The following is a 26,005-nucleotide window of genomic DNA, read 5'->3' on the forward strand; positions in this document are numbered from 1 at the left end:
GTTCTCTTCTATTTTGTGTTCTGGTGTTAGAACTCTGGTCATCACGCTTGGCAGCAGTTTCTTTAATCTGCTGAGCCACTCCATCTTGCTAGCCCTTAAGAGATACTTCTATCATTGTATAGGGTTAGAACAGTGCTTTATCATACCATTTCAACTTCTTCTTGTACACTGATAGAATATCTGAAAAATTATTTAATTGGGCTCATATTTAGGCTCAGTTCTTTGGAGGGAAGCAAGGATGACTTTAAACCGAAATCAGATGTGAATGGGTTAAAATTTTCATCTGCCTCTTGGTGAATTCCCAGTGAACAGGGCATGTATTATTCACCTTAATCCAGCTCTCTTGGCACTGGGAGTTACCATGGGAACTCTAGTTTAGCCTTTTGAACAATAAGGGCATTGGGATGGATCTGTTTTGCTGTGAGGGCAGGAGTGGGTGTTCCACCAGATAAAAGCTATCAGAAATTAATGAAAGTGTTTTCGGCCTTACCTGTCTGCAGATCCTTAGTGTTTTACCCATGGTGGACTTGAGAGATAGCCAATTTGGAAGCAGTGGCCTGAGCATGTTTCTGTCTTTTGTTTCACAGGAGAAGCTAAGTGCCTTGGATTTCATGCCTAACGAGATGGTAAGAAGCAGTTCATGTTTTCAAATGAATGGAGAGAAAAGCTGAAAAATCTGTAATGAGTGAGCTGACAGTGTAGGAAGGCTCATTTGCAGGATGTAACCTGGATGAACGGAGAAAATAAATTCTCTATGAGTCTCAAGAGGAAGAAAGATGGTAATTTAACAAAACCTAGACAGCATATTCCACAAGTCACTTCTCTGTCAGCTAGAAATATGTGGAGTTCAAATGGGAAGAAACCACTAACACTCTTTCTGGTAAAGATTGGTAATTTTTGGCAAATGCAAAAGTTTTCTGTATCATTTATAGGTAATATTAAATCAAATGTGATTTCTTTATAATTAAATTTCTCTTCAGAGAACATAGCCTTAGATTTTTACTAATGCAATTATGATACTGTGGATCCTAAACTGTCAAGAAATTAACTGTCTTGGAAAAGGGAAGGGCATTGGAATGGTCATTATTATTCTAGAGTATATACTCGTTGGGCATCTTACAAAAAAAAACTTTCAAGAGGAAGTGCTTTTGTCAAAATATGCAAGACCAGAAAGAAGTGGCTTTGTTCTCAGCACTAAAACAACTCCTGAAAATACATGGGAAAAGCATAAAGAAACAAAGCAATTAAAACACCCAAAAATAAAAATAGAATTCTGTTCCTCACTAACCCTATGAGGAGACCTTGTACCTCTGAATCCAAGCTGGCATCCAGACACTATTTCTAGGATTTTCTATTACCCCAAGACAAACATGACTGGGGTGGGTTTCTAGATTACTGTGCTTAAATTACTGGAAATTTCTCTGATTCCCTTTGTCCACAAGATACATATGTTCAAATGGCTTTAGATATAAATATGGTATCTGCATCCATCAGAGAGATGCTCTGTGAAGTGGACAAATACTAGCAGGGTTTAACAGTCAATACCACTGAATGTTATTAAATGGCCTCTTGAATAAACATATTTTCCCTCTCTGCCAAGCATGGTCATTTTTGTGCTTTGTGAGGTGAAAGGACAATAAGAAGTATTTGCTTCCCTGCATTTGTACGGTATTGTTTTCCATGCTGCTTATTTACACGGAGTAATTGTGTCAAACATATTGGCACATGCATGGGCTGTGAAACCGTGGTGTATTGTAATTTAAATAATGTGTTTCTGTTCTGTTTTCCTGCATGACTGCCATCTGTGGGTGATATGAATCAGTTGCTAAATATGGATTCTTTTTGTGATCTAGACAATTTTATATATATATATATATACATATACATATATATGTATATATATATGGTTATACACACACACACGGCCCACATTAAGAGCAATCAGAGTAGGGAAGCAGTCAAACTAGAAAAATCCTCCATTTATCAAGACCTCAAATCTTTCTGAGCCTTCTACTAAAAAAGTCATCACCATAAATTTTTAAGTTAAACTCTGCCTTGAGGGTACACAGCAGCACCTATCAATGATTTAATAACTTATACTCTAATAAAATTAGAACATAGATGTCAAAATATGGTTTAAAAATCACCTAGGATATTTATGTTGGCCAAAGTGAAGCAGGACTCTGATAATATTTTGAAGTAGGTCTAAGAGTGACCTCAACAGCGAAAAACTTGGCTGTGAAAGTATATACTGGATGTGATCGTAAAATACTTTAAGTCACATAGAGTGTAGATACTCTTGATTTGTATAGTTGTCAAACATTAACTGGGTGTAAGCCAGTATATATTAGTTCAGAAAACCGAGGTGCGAGGCACAAAATGGAGACAACGGGTGCTTCAGACAAAAATATGGTTATTCATCAAAAACAATACACTACGAATAAACACTTCCCACATTTGTTACTTCACTTAGATTGAGACCAAATATCTGACAAAAAGCAAATTGATGGAGGGTAGATGGAAGTTGGTTCATGGTTTGTTGAAACAATGGGTGGGAAGGAAGGATGTCAGGAGTGGTCTAACCCTTGTGACTGGCAGAGTTTGCATATATGGGCCAATCAAGATGCAGAAAGGAATTCTAGGAGTTGATTAATTTGCTTCTTCTAGGGGATGGTGCCATTAGAGTAGGTCTTCCCACCTCAGTTAAACCTCTCTGTGAAGCCCTCCTGGATATGTCTAAAGAGATGTGTCCTAAGAGATTTCAAAACATTCATGGTCATGTTCCAAAAATATAAGTTTTGTCTAACTGATGTTACCAACCCTCTGTGTATTGATATACAAATAGGCTTGCCAGTATTCAAATTTACATATATCTTTAAAACATTAATATTACATTGTTCATGTTATCTAATTTACTACATAAAATATTGCTTCATATTTTAGAATAAATAAAGCCAATGGTTAACAAGAATTTTTAAGAAAATTTAATGAATATTCATAAAATACTTCTTATTGTTTTAATTTCATGAAATAAGAAATGTTAAACATATGTCAATATTTCCATTGGGTGGTTGAGAGTGATTTTTAAGTTACTATTTATTGAGAACAAAACTATAATCAGACATCATCTCACTAAAGTTAAAAATGCCTTGTAATTTATGTATGTATTATATTTCATGATTTTTATTGATGAATAACATTATTTGATACATGGAAGCTTATAGCATATATGTCATTTTCATAAAATGTACTCTAAAATACTATTTAAATATATTTACATCAAAGATATAAACCACAGTCATATTTTGAATATCTGCTGGAATAATTATCAGTTCTTATTGTTGAGAGAGAATTCTCATGACCTTCAGATTTCCTTTTTCATTTGATTGCATTTCAGTGCATTTTACAATTTTTCTGACATGTAGATATTTTAGAGGGAATTAATTCATGAGTTTCATCTTCATCGTAGGGGGCCTTGAGTCCTCATTCCTTTCATCTCATGCACAGCATTTCCTCATAGTCACTTGGGTGATAATGAACTATTTGAGCATTTCCAAATGTAGAGAATAGGCACCAGTTGGATGGTCATTTATTTGGAGTGAGGAAAATGATCTTATAATGTTAGTGATTATGTTAATTACTTCAAAGGGATGGACTGAACATATGGGTAGACAAAATGGGATGCAAGAAGTGCATTGTGTTGCTAAGACACATCAGTGGTAGCCATGAATGATTTAGAAAAAATGAACACTAGAAAAATGAGCTAATTGAAGTCACATAGGGCATTTCAGATTAAAATTTGATTTATTTTATATTATGCTTTTTATCTTTATTATTTTCTGAGATTGTCTTAACTTGGATTTTGATATCAACAGCTTATAGGCAATTGTGTTAGCTATTCTACATCAAAACTTAAATAAATTGTTGCCTTTAATTCTACCTAGATGAGGCAAGCATCTTCATCCCTGGGAGAAAACCTGAGCATCTCTAGGTCATCTCATGTCTATAATAGTTATGGGAAGCCCAAAGGCTGCATATAAATAGGCATATTTGAAAGCCTGTGGCAGGACAGTGCATAATATTTAGGTAATGACTAAAATGTAGTGAGCAGAAATCTCAATTCAGTCTGGCTGACAAATGAGAAAATGAACATAGCTAATTTAAACATGTTCTAGTAAAGGAGGGGAAAATGACTTACTGCTACCCTTCTTAAAATGGATTGTGATATTTAATTATTATTACCCTTGCTCTGAATTAATTAAGTGGTGGCAGCTTTGCTAGATTTTCTGGATTATCAACAGTGATGTCGTACAGTGCCAGAGGTTGACAACCTAGTTTAAAAGCACTAGGAAAGCAAACACATGTCAAGTACTCCTCACAAGAACGAGACAGTTGACTTACAAAAGAAAAAAGGAAATTACACGAGACACTCTATGGCCAATATCAGGTGACAGAATATTGGGGAAATTCTTCCTCATTATATATTTGAATGACTATGTATATGGAGTTATTTTCAAATATCTAGCAAGTTTTATTGCTTATTTTCTTTCCTCCTTAACTGGAGGAGGATCTTATATTACAAGATATGTTCTCCTCAGTGCCCCCAAACTGAAAATATGTTTTCTTCTCGAGTAGAAAAATGTGAATATTATCTTTAATAAATGGTTCTTAGTAAAAACAAAACAAAACATTAAAAGTGCATAAAAGAATTGGAGTGATGCATTGGTAGGAAAGTACTTGCCACACAAAGAAGGCCTGAGTACAGATCCCCAGAATCCACACGTTCTAGGCTTGGCACACATAGCCAGGGCTCCTGGTGTTAGGTGGAGGATGAGGACTGAAGAATCCTCTAGAGCTCAAGGGTCGGCTAGACTTGTCTAAACCACAGTGAACAAAGATACTGTCTCCAACATGAGAGAAGGGTACCAGTATCTGAGAACACTCAGGTTTTCCTGTAACATCCATAGATTGCCTCAAAAGCCTGTACTCACACACAAGCTCGCAAACACACACTCATGTCTCTCTCTCTTACACACACACACACATGCACACATGCGTACATATTGTTTTTAAAGTAAGGGCATACACTATTTAAAAAAAAACCCTTAATTTGAATTGAAATCAAACCAATACTATTTCTTGGTGTTTTAAATAAATGTCCTATAAATGGTATGACATTTATTTAAAATTTCATTAAAAACAGTTGAGATGTTGATTGTCCTGATTTAGTTATTATACATTGTGTACTTATATGAAAACATTATGGTGTACTATATAAATAAATATAACTTTGTGTGCAAATTGAAATAAGGCAGTTGAATGGTGTATTAGTCATGGTTATTTAAAGAAAAAGAGCTAACACTATATATATATATATATATATATATATATATATATATATACATTATATATATATAATGTATATATAGAGGTAGGGTTATTAGATTGGACTTGCAAACAAGTATAAAAATGGCTGTTTTGCAATGAAAAGGCCAAGAATCTGGTAGTTTTCCAGTCTGTGAGACTGGATGTCTCAGCAGCCTGAATCTGGCACTGGAGACCCAGAGGTTTCCTGGAGAACTACTGGCCTTCAGTGTATGTTGGAATCCTGAAGAAATGGTAGTTATTACCGGTCATAGCCACAGGACAGACTTGCCAGAGAGACCGAGGGCAAGCAGGCAAAAAGCAGATTCCTTTTTCCATGTCCTTTTGTTTGGGCTGCCACCATAAGGTGTGACCCAAATTTGGGGTGGGTTTTCCTTCAAAAAAGCCTAAGACAGTCTCTTACAGGAATAACTTTCATCTTGCTTTCTGGTGACTATAGGTGCAGTCGAGTGGACAGCCAAGATTAACCGTCAGAGATGTCAAGCAGAAGAAAATGCTGGCTCTCTATCTCCCAATTTGCTTCTTTTCATACTTGAGCAAATTTCTTAGTTTTTCCAAGTGTGTAACTACAAAGACAAGAACTACATGTATTTTTGGCCTTTGCCTGTACCTTAGGGTACCATGTGAACAGTCTCTTGTAGTGGCAAGAAGAACTGGATACCTCTAGGGAAGGTTTGAGTTTTTGTCTTTCTGTTTCCTCTGTGGTATTTTTCAGTTTAGATTCACTTCACTCCACCCAGTGTGTCAGAGAGAAATAAACCTCATCTTATTAAAACCTTGCATTGGAGATCTCAGCAACTTAGCCTGTTCATTAAACAAGATAGCCTCTCTTGGCAGGTATAACACTAAAAGCAAAATTGCACTTTTAAAAGTTTTTATAACCTTCATTTTTCTTATGGGAAAGTATTAGAGCCTATAAATTCCAAGTACCTGCACATCTATCCTCCTGGTGAATTGTTTTTAGAAAGATATTGAATCCCAATCATGCCGGTATTATTTAGACAGCAATGCCCCTCCAAGCAGTCGATGCTGTCTTTGCATGCCAACCATCCCCCATACTTTCCTGGTGAGAACCTTTTTTTCACTAATCATTGTGCTTTAGAGTCCTAGCATCTCATCTGTGAGAAACTATTACCCAACAGTTCCTGTGCACTCTTAGACTGCTGAAAATTTCATAGCTGCTTAAGATGATGCCTGCTTTAATAGGAAGAAGAGATTTCTGGATATCTCAGTGAATAAAGGCACTTGCTGCCAAACCTGAGAACCCGAGTTCAATCTCTGGACTAACAGCGGACTCTTGAAAATTATTCTTTGACATCCACATATGGACCTTGACAAATTCTACTGACAAAAATTAATAAGTAAATTCAGTAGGATGTATGCTTTTAAAATACTTGTATCATTATTCTGTACTAAAATAGCAGATTTTTTTTTCTTTTTAGGGACTCTTTCATATGTTCTAGAAATGCTAACTTTTACAAGATTCCTCAAATCTAAATAATTGTTCTCCATACCTGTCTTCTACTATTGACGTCCCCGTAATTAGCCTGCATTCTTTCCCCCACACTAAGTAATCCATGTGATCGTGGCACTATATGCATACTTACACTATTGCACCATGAATCACAATTTGAACTCTTCATTTCTAGCACTGTAGTGTTTAAGGGGCTCCTTTAAGTAAAACAATTCAAAAGAAGATGTGGTTCAATGGGAAAATAAATCTATGTTTTTCTTCAAAGAAATAGTTTGTTAAGTTTAGGCAGTTAAGTTATAAAGGACACATTGTATTGGTAGAATTCTCCTTTTTCACCCAATCAGTCCTAACAACCAAGTAAGAATGCTTCAAGTCAGCACTTTCCAAGTACGGAAACCAGATTCTTCAAAGGAACCAGACCACCTCCTTATCCCCCCACTTTCTCCCAGGTTTTTACCATTTTCTTTGACCTCACTCAAGCAAGCAAGGTTTATTTGGTATGCATGTCTTGTTTTTATTAAATATTTCCACTTATTTTACATACTGACCACAGTTTTCCCTCCCTCCTCTCCTGTTCCCTCCCCCGACCTCATGTCTACCCCTTTCCCCATCCATTCCTCCTCTGTCTCATTCTTAAAGGGGAAGGTCTCTATAGGCACGAACAAAGCATGACACATCAACTTGAGGCAGGAACAAGCTTCTGCCCCTGGGTGTGCATGCTTTCATCTTATTCAGATCTTAAGTGACCAGAGTAGGTTTTCTGCTTTGACACAGTGCACTCCTGTATACTGAGATGAGATTTTCTGGATGGTGTACAGTCTAGTATGATCATTCTTTGGTATTCCTTGTAGGAAACATCTCATATGGCAGCATTTTGTTCCTCTGTACTATTTCGTCTCTAGAACTGTTTCATTCAGTAAAGAAATCACATACCTTACTCTGAGTTCATTGCATTACATGATATGGTTGTTCTTTTTATACTGCCTTGTCACTTTTAATAGTTCATAAATAAGTTTCTGCACCTCACCTAATCAGCACCTGTTGGTGCTCACACACTCCAGTCATTTGCTGATGTACTGAATTTACTTTGTCCCCAGTTTTCGGATCCTTCTTTCTTTTACTGCTCGACCTTCTTTTTATGGTCAACCTCCTCGACCATTATCCAGTGATGATATGTTTTCTAGGAGGGAGAAACTATAGACAAATATGCCTCATCATGTCATATCCCAGTACCTAAGAATATTTTAAATAATGGTCAAGTCCTTGGAAAACTAGTTATAACATTTGTTGTCCCATCTCTGTGCAATGGGAAAGTGCAAGGTTTATCTGAAGTTCTGGCTAGAGTAATCTGTGAGGTTAGACCATCCCAGAAAACTGCCTTTAAACTCTCTGGATGCAGGATTCTGAGGAAATTGCTGGAGAGGCACTGTGAGAGGCTGGAACTCCCTGTTTTCATTAGTGTGCTCTAAAAACATAAAACCTTCAAATTAACATTAATCAAATCTGCATTAACAAAAGTATGGCCTATGTATTGTACACAAACAAACAAAAGATGGTCTTTTGTATTATGTTTGAGCAGGTAAAATTATATCATGTATCTTGCAATTTTTCTATTTTTTTTCTTTATATCGGTAGTCAAGATTTTCAGGGGTCTTCCCCTGAAATCTAATCTCTATCAGTCTTGAATGAACCCACAGCCTTTCAATTCCTGTGGAAACAAAAGCATGACCTTTTCTCCAAAGCAGTACTTTTTTTTTAACGTCAATTTTAAAGTTAAGGCATTCCTAAAGTCTATTGTTTGGTTTAATTCAGCAGTCCCTTTCACAATCCCATGTCTCCCAGAAGCTGTTATTTGGTTATCAGGAATCAAAACATTCAAAGACAACATGTTGCCATACAGGATCCAGACTCTCTGTGCATTTCCTATCTCTAAGTGGTTTATTTTTTATATAATTTTTTCACTATTTACTTTTTTCTATAACTGTATCAATTTTCTTTTGTTTCTTAAGCCTATGCACATTTTAAACACTCAGTATCCTGTTTAAAGGTTTTTGTTTCTCATCTGAACCTGATTTACTATTTATCTCTAGCCTTTCTGTCTGCATGATAAAAATCTTTTTTCTTTACAAGACAGTGTTTCCCTGTTTATCCCTGGGTGTCCTGGAACTCTAGCTCTGTAGATCAATCTGGCCTTGAATCTTAAACTGCAAAGCTAGCACTGGTTCCTCCACCTTGGCTTGAGTAGCAGACTTCATCTCCTCTTGAGGTCTGTGAGAGCTAAGCTTTAAGTTTGTAGTTCCAGTCTGGAGGTTCATTTGACCAGAGACTGCAGTCAACCATGCCAGCTCTATGAAGTTGGTGCTCAGGACTGTGGCAGGAGTTTTTACTTAGCTTTTTGTTTCTTCTTCACATACCAGCTGCTCAAGGATGACTGTTAAGTCTTTCTTCTCTCTCTTTCTTTCTTTCTTTCTTTCTTTCTTTCTTTCTTTCTTTCTTTCTTTCTTTCTTTCTTTCTTTTTCTGCTATCTCAAGCCCTATGTAGAAATTCAGTCACTACATTGAGATGCCAAAATGTACCATACTTTTTCTTTTGGTCCACCAACCAGCTCCCAAATAATGACATGGAGACTTACTATTAGCTTTGAATGATTAGCCTTGCTTAGGCTCATTTCTGGCTAGCACTTTTAAATTAATTTAACCTGCTTCTCTTTATCTACATTTGCCTCAGGACTGTTTATTTTTCTTTCCATCTGTACATCTTTCTTTCACTGTTTTTCATGTCTGACTGGCTGGTGGCTGCCTGGCTTCTCACCCCAAGGGTATTCTACATTTTCTCCTATGTTCTTCTCTCATTCCTCTTTTCTCAAGCCTAGATTACTCCTATTTATTTTCTCTGCGCATCAGCTCTGCCTGTCCTTTCTATGACTAGCTATTGGCCATTCATAATTTTATTAGATCAATCATGTACCTAAAGTAGTCAAGGTGAAACAAATGCAAAACATCTTTACACAATGAAATACACATCTTTACATCATTAAACTAGTGAAGCATCAACAAACGTAACATACCTTTTCACAGTTAAAGTAATATTCTGTAACAAAAGCAAATGTAACACTTCTTGGGCAAGCTAAAATAATATTCCACATCAGTGAATGGTGCCCGAGATGGAATAATAACTGAAGCTCTTTTCTGCTTTCTGCAACCATGCACACACACATATGTATATACACACATAGTTTAACAAAGGCCAGTTTAAAGCCACTAGATTTTGACAAAAATTACAGAGAATAGAAAATGTGTCCCAAAGCAACAACCATCGATTTAACAACATTTTTATCTGTCGTTTCCAACTCTTTCATTGAAAGATGATTCCCATAAAACAGCTTCCAAACAGAATTTGGAATCTGAACAACTCATAATCACTCAGTTATCTTCGAGAGCGATTGCAAGCATTAGAGATAAGCCTTAAGCAGTTGATTTGTCCTCGCGGTGGATATTTATAAAGCAAATTTTCTTTGGGGATTAAGGCACATATCTTGTTGAGATGATGGAGAAAATATTGTATCCACATGTGGAGCTAGGTACTTAGGATGACTTTGAAGATAACTTGTTTATTGTCTGGAATAGTACAGCTTGAGCCAGGTGGCTGGGAAAGATACAGTTTAGTCCTGAGAATTAACTCAAGGAGGGACAGAAGGAAAGTGGAATGACTAGGCTGTGATCTTTACTTGCTGACTGTTAAGTAAAAGCTAAGTCAATAAAAGTCTAGTTATGCTTCAAATTAACCAGACTCCATTTCCAGATTGAGACATTTGAAATATACCCACAAGTCTTTGAGAGTAAGTGGTTGTAGCTGCACATATTTTCCTTGTGGCATGAGATGGGCCACAGGACCTAATAATCTTTCATTTCTGAAATAGAAATATACGGATGCATAAATATATTGCTAGTATTAAAGCAGTCTGCAGGGTATCATTTTTCTTATAATAGGAAATGGCAGAAGTAGGCAATGATATTTTCCCTGTATGAAACGGAATGGAATGATCTTTTTGCAATTACAATGCATAGACTCTACTGGTCCTGGTGCAGGAAGCATAACAATTTACATATTTTAATTTAGAGGTTAGAGACCCCTGTCAAAGCAACAGCTTGGACCAGGTCAGCAAGGAGAAATCGAGAAGAGAGAAATAATTGAAAAGGCAGTTCCCAACAAAATGAAATTTGTCTCGTTGTCACTTAAGGTTGTCTTCTTGTCTTTTCGTGAGAGCAAGGTCAGCTTAAGAATGAAGGGAGGGTAGAGCATGGTGGATCGCTAAGGACCAAAGGATAATTTTTCTTTAATAACAGTGGCAATTGCAATATATATTTATGAGGGGGAGAGGAAAAAAATGCATATAGCTTCCCAGTTAAGAGCTAGCAGGTGACCTTTGAGGGGAAAGCTTGCAGTCATATTCAGGCGGATCTAAAGTTTGTCTTCAAAGACAAACAGGTTACATAGGCAATGAAGTACTTAATGAAATAATTCAGCGTGACATATTGATATTGAAGGCTGGAGGGCAGGAAAGGATTTGTGACAAAATTAAGGAATGTCTCTACAATCAGTTCCCCCAATTCCTCTCTCTGGGATCTGCAATAAGACTGGCACAAGCCATGGATACTGTTTTATTTCTCTTCCTGAGACTTTGCCAGACTGTTAATGTTAATGTGAAGATCAACACCTCCAGCCAATGGAAAATCTCACTGGAATAGAGTCCAGAGTGGACTGAACTATAAAATGTTTATCTGGGCATGTTTGGAAGGGGCTTAATCTCTCTCTGATATCATGTGTTTTCACTTAGAATATACACTAGTGACAAATTCTGGGGCAATGGGAAGGTTGGGGATGAGGCCTGCTCAGTACTGGTCTGTGATAGCGACGTTGGAGGACAGTTCCAACTATTATCATGCCATCAGCATGGCAGCCAAACGTCAACTCTGAAGATAAACACTGTCACAGTATCTGGGACTATTAAAAAGTCTTTCCTTGAGAAAATGGACGTAAGTATTCCCTGTTCATGAAATAATGTCATCTTTGACAAGAGAAGGAGAGAAAACTAACCTGAAAAACAGTTCTATTAATTGGTTAAAATTTTAATTTCGGCCCTAAAACATTTCTGGGGGATTCCACTTTCTATGTTAATGATTCTTAGGTGGTGGGAAGTCAGCCAAGTCTCCAAAAAGTCATATAGAGAAAAATGAAGGATGTGCAAGTGACCCTTATCCTCCAACATTTGGGACCAAGGTAACATCATAAATCACTTGGTGGATTGGAGAGGTTTGGATGTGATGTATTCTTCAAAGTTAATGTACTTACAGTTTCGTGAGCAGTAGAGCAATGTGACAAGTGACAGAATATGTAAGAGTTGAGACAAGAGAATTGATTGGCAGCAGTAAGAGTCCTCAATTCTTACAAGTTTGGTCACTTGACACAGAAGCTTATGGGCAGGCTGAGGTAACAGGTCCCTCAGTTCTTCAATCTTCACAGTGTTCTGCAACTCTCCCAGTTCCCAGGGCAGACCATTCCTTCTCTGGCTCTTTACAGTTTTTATCTGTCTTCAGTCCCAGCTCCTGAAATGATCCAGCTGCTCTTTCCTTAAGCTGTCAAGCAGCTGGCCACCTTGTGACTATTACAGCGTGGCCTGTTGACTGCTCAGGGGCTCCTGCTGTGCCCACACTTCTTTGCTGGTCTCCTGTGTCTTTTGCTTCTTTCTTTGTGTTAGCAGCTTAGCCTACTCTGCTAAAATTGGGCAAAAATATTACTTAAGAGAAACAATTATAAAAAATTGCACTTTTATTAATTCTTTGAGAATTAATTATGTGTATATATTCACTCTCTCCAATTCCTCCCAAACCCAGCCTCAGAAAGATACTCACCCAACTTTGAGTCCTCTTATCGTTTTTCCCCTCTGGGTCCAATTTTTGTTGCACTACTCTAGGGTGTTGGACCAGCCCAGGTCTACAGTTGACTTACCTGGGGGTCACGACCTTAAAGAAAACTGACTCAAATCTTTCTCCCACCAAATATCAAATGCCAATAGTTCCTCAACTAGAGGTGAGATTTTTGATTACTTCCCTTCCTGCATAGCGGGCTTTTGTCTGGTTTACTTGTGTGGGTGCATGCATGCTGACACAGTTGCTGTGAGTTTATGTGCACAAGTGTCCCACTGTGTCTGGGAAACTCTGGGTCCTTGAAGCCATCTCCCAGTTCTGCTCTTAAACATTTTTACTATTCCTCTAAACGACATCTGAGCCTTAAGGGGAAGAATGTGATATGAACCTTCTACTTAGGACTGAGAATGCCCCAGCATCTAATACTCAAAATAATAGCCACTTAAGGGTCTATGTATTAATTGTCCTCTAGTGTAAGAAGAAGATTTCTCACGAGAGTTCTGAGAGATGCACTGATATATACGTAGGGCAATAATTGTCCAATTAGCAGAATCATACAATAGTAATAAGGTCCTCCTCTAGGGCTTATGACAAATTTAGCTGTGTGTTCTTTTCCCTATTAACAGTGCCTGGCACAGGTTCCATCACAAAGAGCAGGCCTTAGATCCAATCAGAAAGCAGTTCCTTGTTTTCACAACATCCATGTCACTATGGAAGCAATGGGCATATCTTATTAGACAGGTCATTATTGTAGCTCACACAGTTCACAAATGGAAGAGATTGATTTTTGGAAGCTGTAAACTCCCAGATCCTGAATTTCTTGTAAACAACTTGTTTTCCCCTGATCTGAGTGCCTACAGCTGCTCTGAGCAGGAGACCCTCAGAAGTTCCTGATGGCAGGGAAGTGGTTTCTGGTGGATTTGGCTGGGGCATGGCGATCAGTTAAGGATCTCTATACAAGCTGCCTCTGGACACAATAAATGGGGCATTCTTAGGGCATTCTGGCATCAAGGATGACCTGTGTCTCTGTCTGTGAGTCTTTGTGTGTTTCAATCTCCAACCTCTTGCCCGGTTCACGAACTGTACGGTGGCACATAGAGCGCAGACAGGCGTGGTATGCCGCAATTGATGATTAATTTTCTCTTTCGGGAATGTGCACAGCATTATAAATCTTGCTAGTAGGAGTGAAGCTTCTAGGTGAGTGCCAGTTTAGTTTGAGACATTATTAGGTCTAATGTCACAACATCAGGAGAGACAAGCAAAAGGGTAGTTCTTCTAACAGACACCTTAGCCAGATGAGAGATGTTTGGTCACAGGACCCTTTACATTCGCAGAGGGTTGTGTCTGTGCCAATCACAACACTACTTCACCACCAGAGGAGGTAATCCCCCTCAGGCCAAGATGGGAATAGTTTCTAGATCATCTAGAGTTCACTCCAGGTTTATAATCTCAGAAAGGACGGTACAAACTGCTTGAAAGTCCTGCCTAGGAAGATAACTCACAGAGACAATCAGCTGAGAACAGTGGGGAGTTTGTTTCAGGGCATTTGGATTAGTTACTTTTCTGCTTCACTGATAGAATACCAAGATCAAAAGTAGCTTAAGGAAGAAAGGGTTTATTTAGACTTTCTGTTCCAAAGAGAGTTGTGACTGAAAAGGTGTGGCGACATGGTGACAGAATCAGGAAGCTGGCTGATTATATTTCCTCCTGCACACAGGAACAAGAGAGGGTGAAGGGGAAGTAAGCAAGGCAATAAACTCTCAAAGCTCACCTGTCTTGACTGCTTCCTCCAACCAGGTTCCATAATCTTCTCAGTTCCTCCAACTGGGAACCAAAAGTTTGTATCCAAGAGCCAAGGGGGGACATTTCTTATTCGAGCCACCACAACACTCACATAGTTTAAAATGGCCAGTGTTGGCACAGGGCTAGTTCAGGTGGCTGTTTAATTGGCAGCTCATTTGTTCAAGGCAGCCAGAAAGCAAACTGCTAATTAGGGAATTAATTACTATTCCAGCCCACAACAGTTTGCTTATTTACAGGAAAACCAGCATCAGAATGACTTCTTACATTAATCACTTACAGAAATAATTAACAGTAACACTGACCAAACAGCTTTTACCAATGTTTAACATTTGCCCATGAGCAGGTAGGTCCTCTTTATGTGTCTTAGTGTGAGGTGTCACTGTTGTGTGACAAGATCTTTCCTGGGGAGATGCAACACAGGCCTTCTCATCCCAGACAGGGATTCCATGACAGACCAACATACAGATACCTTTGAAGTTCTGCTGGTGAACTATCTAGCTTTATTGGCCTTACTTAGAGAAATATGGGTGAGGGGTTACTTCTCCAAGCAGAAATTCCCCAAAGAAAGCTGCATCATGTGTAGCACACACATGGTCTATAGGCAACTCAACAGGTTGGAGAGTGTCCTTTCCAAGAGACTCAATTGTCTACATCTTTTCCAGGCAGCTGGACTGCTTTCAGAGTCATCTTTGCAGCTTGGGTGTTCTGAGAGGATTCTTAGCAGTCTTTATTGTTTACTGTTGGGAGGGAGTGGCCTAGTGCATCTACCTATTCATGGGCAAATGTTAAACATTGTTAAAAGCTGTTTGGTCAGTATTACTGTTAATTATTTCATTAAGTGATTAATGTAAGAAGTCTGCTCAGTTTCAGGGACTTCCTGAAGCTATTGTGAGTTGTTTAACTTTCTGCCTTAAAGAGCTTCCCTGTGGGGTGGAGCGTTTCAGTCTTGGAGGGAACTGCTACACAACAGCTGCTCCGTTCTGCTCTCTTCAGCTCTATTTGGCAGTGGAATCTTTCCCTCCCAAATAAACATGTTTTTGTGGTGATGCCTGGTGATACAAATTCCTCAGCAGACCCATGTCCAATCCGAGTTTTCAGCACTCTGATCTTGAGCCTCCAGAGCTCTGTAAAGAACAGACTTCTTTTCTTTATTAAATTAGCTTCCATCAGATATTTAAGTATAGTAATAAAAAAAAGTGGAAAAACAAAATATTGCTATTAGAGTTCTACTTCCTTGAACAAGTCAGTTGGTAGATGAAATTAAAATTTCATATTTAGAAATAGTACATTGTTCTGCATCACTTCGTGTGAATTTATCACATGTATGCATTATTTTGCAAGGTAATGAGTGTTTTGAATTTGTATTTTTCATATTAATTTATATATAAATTAATGGAGATGGTTTAGATCTTACAAATCTAGTTTCTTGTATTTTTTTTTTTTTTTTGAGCAAAGCTTCAAATGCTTGCATGTATCTTCCTGGCTAGTCTGATCTTGCTGTCACTACTTCTCTCCCAGGAACCCTCCAAAGAAACAGGCTTGTCGCCAAATACATGTTCTTTAATTTTATAACTTTTTAAAACTATTCTATACAAGTACACTGTTTCCTTTTTTTCTTTACTCCCCCGACCCTTCGCATGCACTCCTGTGCCCTCACTAAAGTTTATGATTTCTATTTATTTACTTTGGACCACAAAATTGGTTATCCAACACCAGGTGGTGAGCCCTGAAGTCAACTACATACAAGTAACTTTATACATCCTGAGCAGTTTGGATGTATATATTTATGAAGAGTTACACATACACATTTTTAATAGCAGCCATGAGTGTTGCTCCAGCAATTGTTAAAAATTTATGTCTCCCCGTGACTCCTAAAGTCCTCATGATTTTAGCCTTTAAAAAATTACTTGAGGTCATGAGAAGGTCATATAGCTTCTGGTGAGAAGTTGCAAGGAGTAATTGCGGAAAGTTCCTAGGACATACTTTTTGGTTCTGAGCCTTTCCATGACAACAAAAGGACCACACAACATCTGCAGAATAATATATTTTATGCAGAGAAGGAACACTCCCTCCGTTGTTCTGGGGACTCTCCAAAGACTGTAAAACTTTTTTGCAGGTTACTTAACCTAAAGTTATATTGAGACTCAAAAAAATATCCATGAAGTAATAAAATGGAAACTGTTAGTATTCTAATCAGACACATATAGGAGCTGCTGTGGTCTTGGGAAAATAGAACTGTCTGATGGCTCCTAAAGCAAAGGTGACGGATCCAAGAAGAGCATCCATGCTCTGACTCTGAGAGCAGCCTGTGGCTGAGAGTTGTTACTATTAGCAGCCCCTGAATATAAACCACAGTCTGCTTCCACAGGAGGGTGAGATCATGATAGCAAGGCCACTCTTTCCACAGGAAATTTGGCAGGAAAGGCTAATGAGCTAATTCATAAGCTAGACAAGTATTATATCACCAAGCAACATCAGTCACTACCCCTTTTTTTTTCAATACTGAAATAGAATCTTCCTAATTTGCGTAGGCCTTAACTCACTCTATAGCCCAGGCTAGTTTTAAACTTGTAATTCTCCTGCTCAACTTCCCAAATAGTTGGTATTAGAGACTAATACCACCACGCCTGGCTAGAAGTAAAGGTGTATGTGTGTGTGTGTGTGTGTGTGTGTGTGTATGTGTGTGTGTGTGTGTGTTGGTGTATGCTTATATACTTATGTCTATTTGCATGGAGAATAGAGGACAGCCTTGCATGTCATATCTCAGGAACCTTCCACCTTTTTTGAGAAAGAGTCACTTGACCTGGAACTCACCTGTATATTCACTGGTGGCTGGCGAGCAAGCCCTTGGACAGCCTGCATCCCTCCACCTCTACTGAACCATATATATATATGACAGATGTGGTTTTGGATATCAAGATTGAACTCAAGTGTTTGCAAGACAACACATCACATCACATGAAAGGTACTTTTGCCATAGCATTTTGTTTTTATGTAGATGAAGTATGTAAAATACAGATAGTTTCTCCTCTACAAAACTTCTATTAAAAAGGCAGCGGTGGTGAGAGTGTTAGTAAACAGAGCTTCTCTTCAGACTAACCACAGCTGGTCAGAAGGCCCAGGTTCATGGCAAGTACTGGCTTGGGAGGGAAGCAACCTTCTCTCTCTGGCCTCATCTTTACAAGAGAAGATCTTATGTTACATTGTTTCACTCAGCCGGACATAGCCTGTGTAGTTACAATAGGAAAAAAAATAAGGAAAAATTATTGTTCAACAATTGGTCAAAATTTTGTTACATAAAAATTGGAATAGAGAGTTCACTAAGGAAAACACTCCAGGGATGGAGGGATGGGGTGGACACACCACCACAGGCATCAGTGTGGCGGCTATATTATGAAGAGAGATGGAATGAATAATTTGAATTAAAATAAAGCCTTGATAACCCCTCTTACACACACACACACACACACACACACACACACACACACACACACACATCAATTTACCTAAGAAAAATAAAGAGTCACACTGAGAAAATGGGACTAAGCATTATTTGATAAATTACTACAGACTACTTGAATATTCCATTAGCAAAATAATACCTTGTTATGAATCTCAGAAGAATGCACTATAATTACAATGGTACTATCCTCTCCTGGGTGCTGGCAAGAATGCAAATTTTTAAAAAAATGATAGCTATTTATGCAATGTGAGGAAAAATGTCTCAGAGCAAACTGAAAGGTTATGATTTCTGGATTCCAATGAGTTTTTGCTGCTTTTTTTTTGTAGTTTCCACCAGCTTTAATTAGCTTGATGTGTTTATATAAAGTGAGGGCCAGTGGCATTCTTGGACCCACATTGGCATAAACATCCCATTGAATTGAGATGACAGAATTGTCCCATTCTCTGTGAAAATTTTCCACAAACAGGATTATATGCGAGGACTTTAAGGAAGGAAAGGGAGAGGAAAATGCTGTAATTAAATTACAACTTCAAAAAATAAAAAAAGAGAAAAAATAAATTCATTTATCCTGAATACAAATTCCCAAGACATAAACATAGAATTATCTGAGAAGTAAGTATACTTAACTCATACTAGGTAAGACTCCTCTGAGAAAATGAGGGTATGGGCCAGGGTACATTAAAAGAAAAATGTGTGAAAGGGAGAAGAAGAAGGAGTCAAAAGTCTAATAAAACAAGCCTATTACACTTACTCAAGTCAGTCAATCACACCCAAAATTTGGCACTGTAGCAGTAGAACTGGACTGAGTTTGGAGCCAGCCTAGGCTCTGTAGTGAGTTCTAAGCAAGCTGGAACTAGAATGAGAAGTCTATAGTTTTAGAAACGAAATTCCAGTGGGAATATTGGTAGATTTATATTCATTTGGTGAGATTTTGAACCCTGCTCATTGTCTTTCGGTCCTGCCTTCTTCCTGGAGTCAAGTCGCTGCTCCATGTCTGTTTTGATTTATGACTACATGCACAGAGAGGTGAATAGGCTTTATCTCTATTAGACAGAGCGTTCTCATATCACCCCACCACTGGTACTCTCTGTCTCTCTGTCTTTATCTCTATTCCCTGCGCCCTGTATGTCTGTTTTCTTTTCTTTATTTCAGCTATAAATCTATTTATATATCATTGGCCACTACTTTATTTTGGCAGTCCTATTGACTATGAAAGCTGCTTACAAGATTCCTTAGTATAAGCTATGAGAGATATGATGATTTGGGAAATTAAGCTAATCAAATACAATGCATCAGGGTTTAGTTGATATGTTTTCTAATCTTGATAAAAAGATATACACCATGATAAGGTTATATTTAAAGTGAATTGTCAGTTTGAGATATGTGATAAATAATTGCCTGATGCTATCTGTATTGAGCATCCATCACTCCAGGTACATCTAGAGATAGTTTCTAAAGGGAACAGCCATCATTCTAGATAAATTAGAGAATAGAAATGCTACCTAGAGCATTAGTTACTTTTCTTGTTGCTATGACAAAATATCTGCCGGGAGTCAACTTAAGGAAGAATAGGATGGTTTTCAGTTGCACTTTGAGGCTACAATCCAAAGAACTAGGAAGATGGTGCTTCAAGAACATGAGCGTGAAGCAGCTGGTCAGTTTGTTTTTGCCTTCTTACTTCATCCAAGACCCCATCCATAGCAGGGTGCCACCCATGTGCGTGGGTCTTCAACCTCAGTACAACTTTCTGGAAATACTTTCATAGATGCATTCTGAAGTAGATGCTTCCATGATGGTTCTAAATCCAATCCAGTTGGATGGATATGAATCAGCATTGACTAGTTACTAACTCACATGCACTAGCATGAGTAAATTGTACCCACATACATGAACCAAAAACTGCATGGCAAATGCTACTTCTTCCAGTAGACCAAAATGATATACAGATAGATAAATAAAATGAATTTCTTTTTAACAAGGGAATTTCATTTTTCAGATATGATGTTAATTGTTGCATTCAAAAAAACCACCTGGAAAAAGCCAAACTGTGCTAATCAGGCGATTCAAGCCCCTAAAGTCAAACAGTTGCTTTAGAAGATAAAAGGTGTAATTATTAACTGCAAGCTGCAGAGTCCAAATCAGCATTCAAAAGAAGACTGCATTTAACATATGCCTTTCAGCCATTTTGTAAATCTGGCATAGTTTCTCATACGTAGGAAATTTGCAAAAAAATGTTTCTAAGCAAAACATTCACACTGAGTATCATGCTCAGGTAGCTAGGATTTTCATATTTAATTCATAATGCTATGTTAAAGTCACATAATTGATGTCTTAGTTAGGATTTCTATTGCTATGACAAAACACCGAGACCAAAAGCAACTTGGATAGGAAAGGATTTATTTCACCCTTTGTGGTATGATGCTATAAAACCATTGTCCCAGGGAGTCAGGATAGGAACCCGGATGTACAAACTGAAGCAAAGGCCAAGGGAGAACAATGATTACTTGCTTGGTTCCCATGACTTTCTCAGCCTCCTCTCTTATGCAGGAACACCCACCAGGTGTCTATACGATCCCTTGTTGGGATGGGTCCACCCTATCAATCACCAATCAGTAAAATGCACCACACACTTGTCCAACAGACCAATCTGGCCAGGGAATTTCCTCAATGGAGATTTCCTTTACCAAAAATGACTCTGGCAAATGTCAAATTGACATAAAAATCTAGCAAGCATAAAAGCAAAAAATCCTAGATCATTAACTTTGCAATGGCCCTGAACTTTCCATTATGTAGTCCTTGTTCTTTGGCAAAGAGTTTCAGTAGTAAAATAAAATCATAGAATAATTAAGGAAATATCAATATAGATCTTCTGTGCTTCTTAGGCTGCTCACATTATTCAAATATCCAAATAGGGTAGACATAACCCTTTATCTAACTCATGGCCTGCCTTATTTTCAAAGCTAGATCCTGAGAAACAGACAATAAACCTTTACCAAACTAAGAGATGAAATAGTTTATCACAGCAAGAGTATATATTTGTAATATGAAACTTCATTCTCACCATTTATGTATGGGTCATTGATACCAGGATTATTCAAAACTATGACTAAATCTGGAAAAAAATATATGTGTATATATATATATATATAATTTTTATTTATTTATTTTTAAATTTATTTATTTATTAAAGATTTCTGTCTCTTAAGGACACTTTTTGACTTTCTTTTATTTTTCCTTTCCTTTTACTTTTATTAGGAGGCTTTCATGTATTCCAGGATGGTCCCAGTCTCACTCTCTATGCCGGGGTGAACCCGAGTGACATGAAATCTCAGATCCTTCTACTCCCACCTCCAAAGTGCGAGGGTAACTGATTGAAACACATCATTCCACCTGCTTTATGTGGTTCTGAGAATGGAAGGCAGAGCACTAAGTCAGCTAGGAAAGCATCCTACCAACTGAACTACATCCCTACTTCCAAATTCATTGAGTTTCTAAGTGTGGATAATGATAATGATTATCTTGGACACAATTAAAAGTTCTTCTGATTTTTGTGTACACATCAATAATAAGAGGAGTAAGAGTGAATAGCAAAATAACTGAACAAGAGTCCTTTGAATAACCTGCAAACACAAAGTAATGACTTATTGTTTCAGCTATCTATGGTGATGTTTAAAAATGCTAAAATCACTTTTACTATTTTGTGATTCCTTTTCAAAACATGTTAGTCTTAAATGTGATTGCTTGAAAATTACTCTAAGAAAATGAGGCTTCATTTTGGGTGATGTGGAATAGAGTAGGGACTTGTTTCTCGCTCATTGGATGCAATTATAAACGGTGCGCCGAGTGGGTAAATTAAGGGAGTGTAGACAAAAACCATATTCTAAAACTCATCAAAGCTCTAATGAGCTTTCCTTTTGTGCCTTTTGGTAAATCTTTCTTGGACTTGACATAGCCAGAAATATGGACGTGAATGCTGCTATAGAAGTCTAAGAGAAGCCTGGATTGAGACATATGAAGTGAGAATCCCAGCCTCTCAGATTTTATACTGTACTAAGCTTAAGCTATAGTTATGGCAACCCACAGGAGACAATCTAAATGAAAGCAGCTTTTCTCTGTGTTCCCAGGAACTGTAACTTTAATGTGGTAGGACAATTCCTGTGGCTTATTTTCTGTGTTTGTCATCTGGCCCCATCTCTGAGGATGTAGGCTTAATCTTCTGTAGAGGAGGCTACAGCAAATTTGAGAAGTTTAAAGTTAATATTGTAAATAGTTTTGTGCCACCACACATTATTCTGGTATTCTGATAATACGTGTATTAGACCTCCTGGTACTGCTCTTCTGGTCAATTCCAGATGCTAACTGCTATGTGAAATGAACAGAATTTATTCTTGCGTTTTCAACTTTCTGACCCTTCCTTCAACCCCAGTCATTTTGCTATTAATCCTAATGTTATACTGAACCACATTATTATAGTAATTTCCTTATACTTCTTTATATCTTCTGTTGTTATGTTTCCCTTCCTTCCAAGCACATTTCTATCATCTTTGTTTTCATGTAGACGGTTTGTAATTAAAATTTATGACAAATAATTCCAAAAGCCACATTACTGAAGTGGCAGCAATTGGTCCGTTTTTTATCCTATTGAAAATTAGTACATCCAAAGGTCTATGGAAGTAGAATTACTTGTGCTCACATGCAAGTATTTTTGACTGTTCCATTTGGTCTCCAAGTGTTCTAAAATCCTATAAAGAATGTTATTTGTGCTTTGGTGGTAACTGGCTGAACTCTTTCAGCTCACATATTTCCATCACACTTCTGTGCTTAAGTTGACTCTCAAGCACTTTGTAGTTTGGTCCCAATCTGTTTTACAAGAGCCATATGCACCCCTGTGGGACTTGGGTTATGTGTACTCTGTCCCGTATTTCAGTTTTCAGAGTCTAGACTTGCCTTCTAGGTTGAGGGTGTCAGCAAGGCAGGGGGTATGTATGCACAGCTCATATGCAACTAAACAAATTGTTCTTCCATCTCCTGCATCTTCATCTTTTCAATGTTTGCCCCTTCCATCAGTCTCTCCCACTTCCTCCTCTTCTTCCTTCTTTTTTAGTTTTAACAGTTTTTTTCCTTTAGCCTTTTGGTCAGAATTCTGAAACTTAATATATTCTGTTCTATTGCAGATTTTCCTTGACCATACTCACACAACAAGAAAGTACAGTGAGGGAAAGAGGAAAAATAAGTGATACCACAGTCCTAGAATTGGTAGGATGTGGAGACATCAGAGTACAGAAGAAAGATGTGGCCAAGGGACCTGTAGACTTTGAACATTCAGAAACCCATTCAGCATTTTTTTGAGCCAGAATTAGGCTATTTCTCAACTCCTCTGTGTATCAGTGATCCTTTCTGAGACATTCTGGAATTCTAGAAATGTAATTCCACTGGAAAGAGTGGTGAATTTGCCTTCAATTGGTGAGTTTTTGTATCCTGGTCTTTGTCTTTCAATCTTGCCTTCTTCCTGGAATCAAATCACTTTTCCATGTGTGTTTTGATTTATGGCTACTTTCACAGAAAGGTGAATAGGCTTTATCCCTATTAGACAGAGCGTTCTCACATCACCCCACCACTGGTACTCTCTGTTTGTCTTTATCTCTATTCCCCCCCCCCATGTTTCTGTCTACCTTTCCTTACTTCAGCTACAAATCTGTCTATATATCATAGGTCACTACTTTATTTTGGCAGTCCTGTTGACTGTGAAAGCTCCTTTCAAGGTTCCTTTGTATAAGCTATGAGAGATATGTCGAGTTGCTTTGGAAAATTAAGCAAATCAAATACAATGTCTAGTTAATATTTTTTCTAATCTTGCTACAAAGACTTACACCATGATGAGGTTATAATTAAAGTAAATTTTCATTTTAAGATACATGATCAATAATAACCTATTCACTGCTTCCTGTAGCCCCACTGATAGCATCTATATTGAGTGTCCATCATTTCAGGTACATCTAGAGATAGTTTTTAAAGAGAGCATCATTCTAGATAAATGTAAAGATGCTGTTTTATTAAGGTGATCTTATTGATGATTATGAAGTTCTCTTTTGAGTCCCAATCAGCATTCTTGTATTTTCTATTTATTTTCTTTCCATCACTTTACATCTCATAGAAGGATTTATGAAATGGATTTAATGTTTTTCTTCCAAACAAAAAATTCCTTGCAGAAATATTTCTGATTTTTCTGAAAGTAGCTTCTGTCATGGTTGATGGCTAGGTTTTACTGGGATGTCTGCCGGCCAGTAGTGGAATTAATTTGAGGTTCCCATGATAAAAATACTCATCATCAGTTCATGGCTTTGTGCTGTTAGGGTCGGTCCATAGCTGGGCTCTTTGTGGGATTTCTAGGTACTCTTTCAACCAGCTGTTTTTTGTTCCTGAGAGTGAATCCCAATAAACAGCACACTCTTGCAATCTATGAAGTACTTGCAGTGTTTTAAGAAATGGATAAGGGAACAGAACTGGTTGTTTCTGTGTTCTCTGCTGGCTAATGCAATGTAGAGTGGGCAAAGGAGCAAGAGCCAGGTTGACGAGTGTCTAAAATACTCATGTTTTCAAGTGAGAGGCATCAATACCACCTTTTAAGACAGGAAGGGAGGAGAATGAGTTGGATTCCAGGGAATGTAAAGCCTGTGTTAATATTTCTGTTGTTGCATTCCTACTGGGCTCCTGTGTTAAGGCCAGAGGGGCATCTGCTCCACTAAGCAAAGCTGGGAACATATCAACTCACAATCTTCCCATGTGACCTGATCAAAATGTCTTTAACTAGTTTGATGTTCAACCACAAAGAAATGGTGCCAGCTCCTGAGATAAAGACATGTGACTTGTTATTCCATTTGATTCAACTGGGACTTAAAATAACTAAGGTGAATTTCCACATTTAAACAGACCGCTTATGGTGTTCTGGAGGCTGGCCCAGGCATCAACTTTATTATAACTCTTCTCTTTTGGTGATTTGAATATGCACAGAGGACAGGAAAGCAATCTTGTAATTAATATAGACCTCTAGTGCTATTTCCCAATAATTGATGGCAAAAATCACTTAAAAAGAACAAAAATTGAGAAAGAATGTCGACTCTAGCTACATACATACATGAACCGACACATAGAAGAAAACCAACCGAAACTAGTAACTGTTTAATAATAGCTCTAACTTCATCTAATGCTTTTTGTCAAAACCCACGTTTTTCAGTTGCAATTTCTAGTGAGAAGAAAGACATGTTTTACTAGCTTTGGGGAAATACCTTTAATTTTTATTGCATTTATTTGAGTGTGTGTGCAAGTGAATATGTTCGGAGGTTGTAGACAAGTTACTGAGTCTGGGTTTCTCATCCTACCACCTGAGCCAGAGAGATGGCACTCAGCTCTTCCGATTTTGTGTTTAGAGCCTTTACCTGCTGAGCATGCTGCAAGCCTACAGATCTCTTTATGCCAAAGGATAAATAAGAAGAGAAAACCTAGACAGACAAAGCCTACCCTTTATTTTAAAAATGGTAAACTATTCAAATGAAAATGAAAACTGTTTTTACTTCCCCAAAGTGATTTTGTTTCGCTAACCTGTTAACATTAGGATTCTCCCCCTCCATTATTCAGGCCCAGAGAGAGAAGAAATATAAAAGCAGTGTATTCTTTTTTTCAGATAAAAACTAAATTGCAGCCTAGAGCATTGAAAAATGAAAAAATGAGCAATTACATTCACTATCCCCAGAGCATATAATAATTGGGATTGTAGACCCAGTGTCCTTTTCTTGAAATATAGCTAATATGTTTTTCATATTTTCACTTTTTGTATATTTATACTTTATGGTTGTTCACTTTTGTGGAAACAAAACTATGTTACAATCTCCTGCCCCCCCCCTTATTTTCTTCTTCTTCTCCTGCAAAAGTTTTCCTCCACAGCTGCTGTGAGC

At 37.8% G+C, this 26,005-nt stretch overlaps 1 long non-coding RNA gene across 1 annotated transcript; it reads left to right on the forward strand.

Annotated features, from left to right (window-relative positions):
- Positions 1-590: 590 nt before the first annotated feature.
- On the forward strand, positions 591-26,005 carry LOC142848815 (uncharacterized). Its single transcript, XR_012910480.1, has 3 exons — positions 591-636; positions 12,060-12,140; positions 25,982-26,005. It is a non-coding gene; the product is annotated as an uncharacterized LOC142848815 (long non-coding RNA).

Source organism: Microtus pennsylvanicus, chromosome 4, assembly GCF_037038515.1.
Source record: "Microtus pennsylvanicus isolate mMicPen1 chromosome 4, mMicPen1.hap1, whole genome shotgun sequence".
In the NCBI taxonomy this organism is placed as follows: Eukaryota; Metazoa; Chordata; class Mammalia; order Rodentia; family Cricetidae; genus Microtus; species Microtus pennsylvanicus.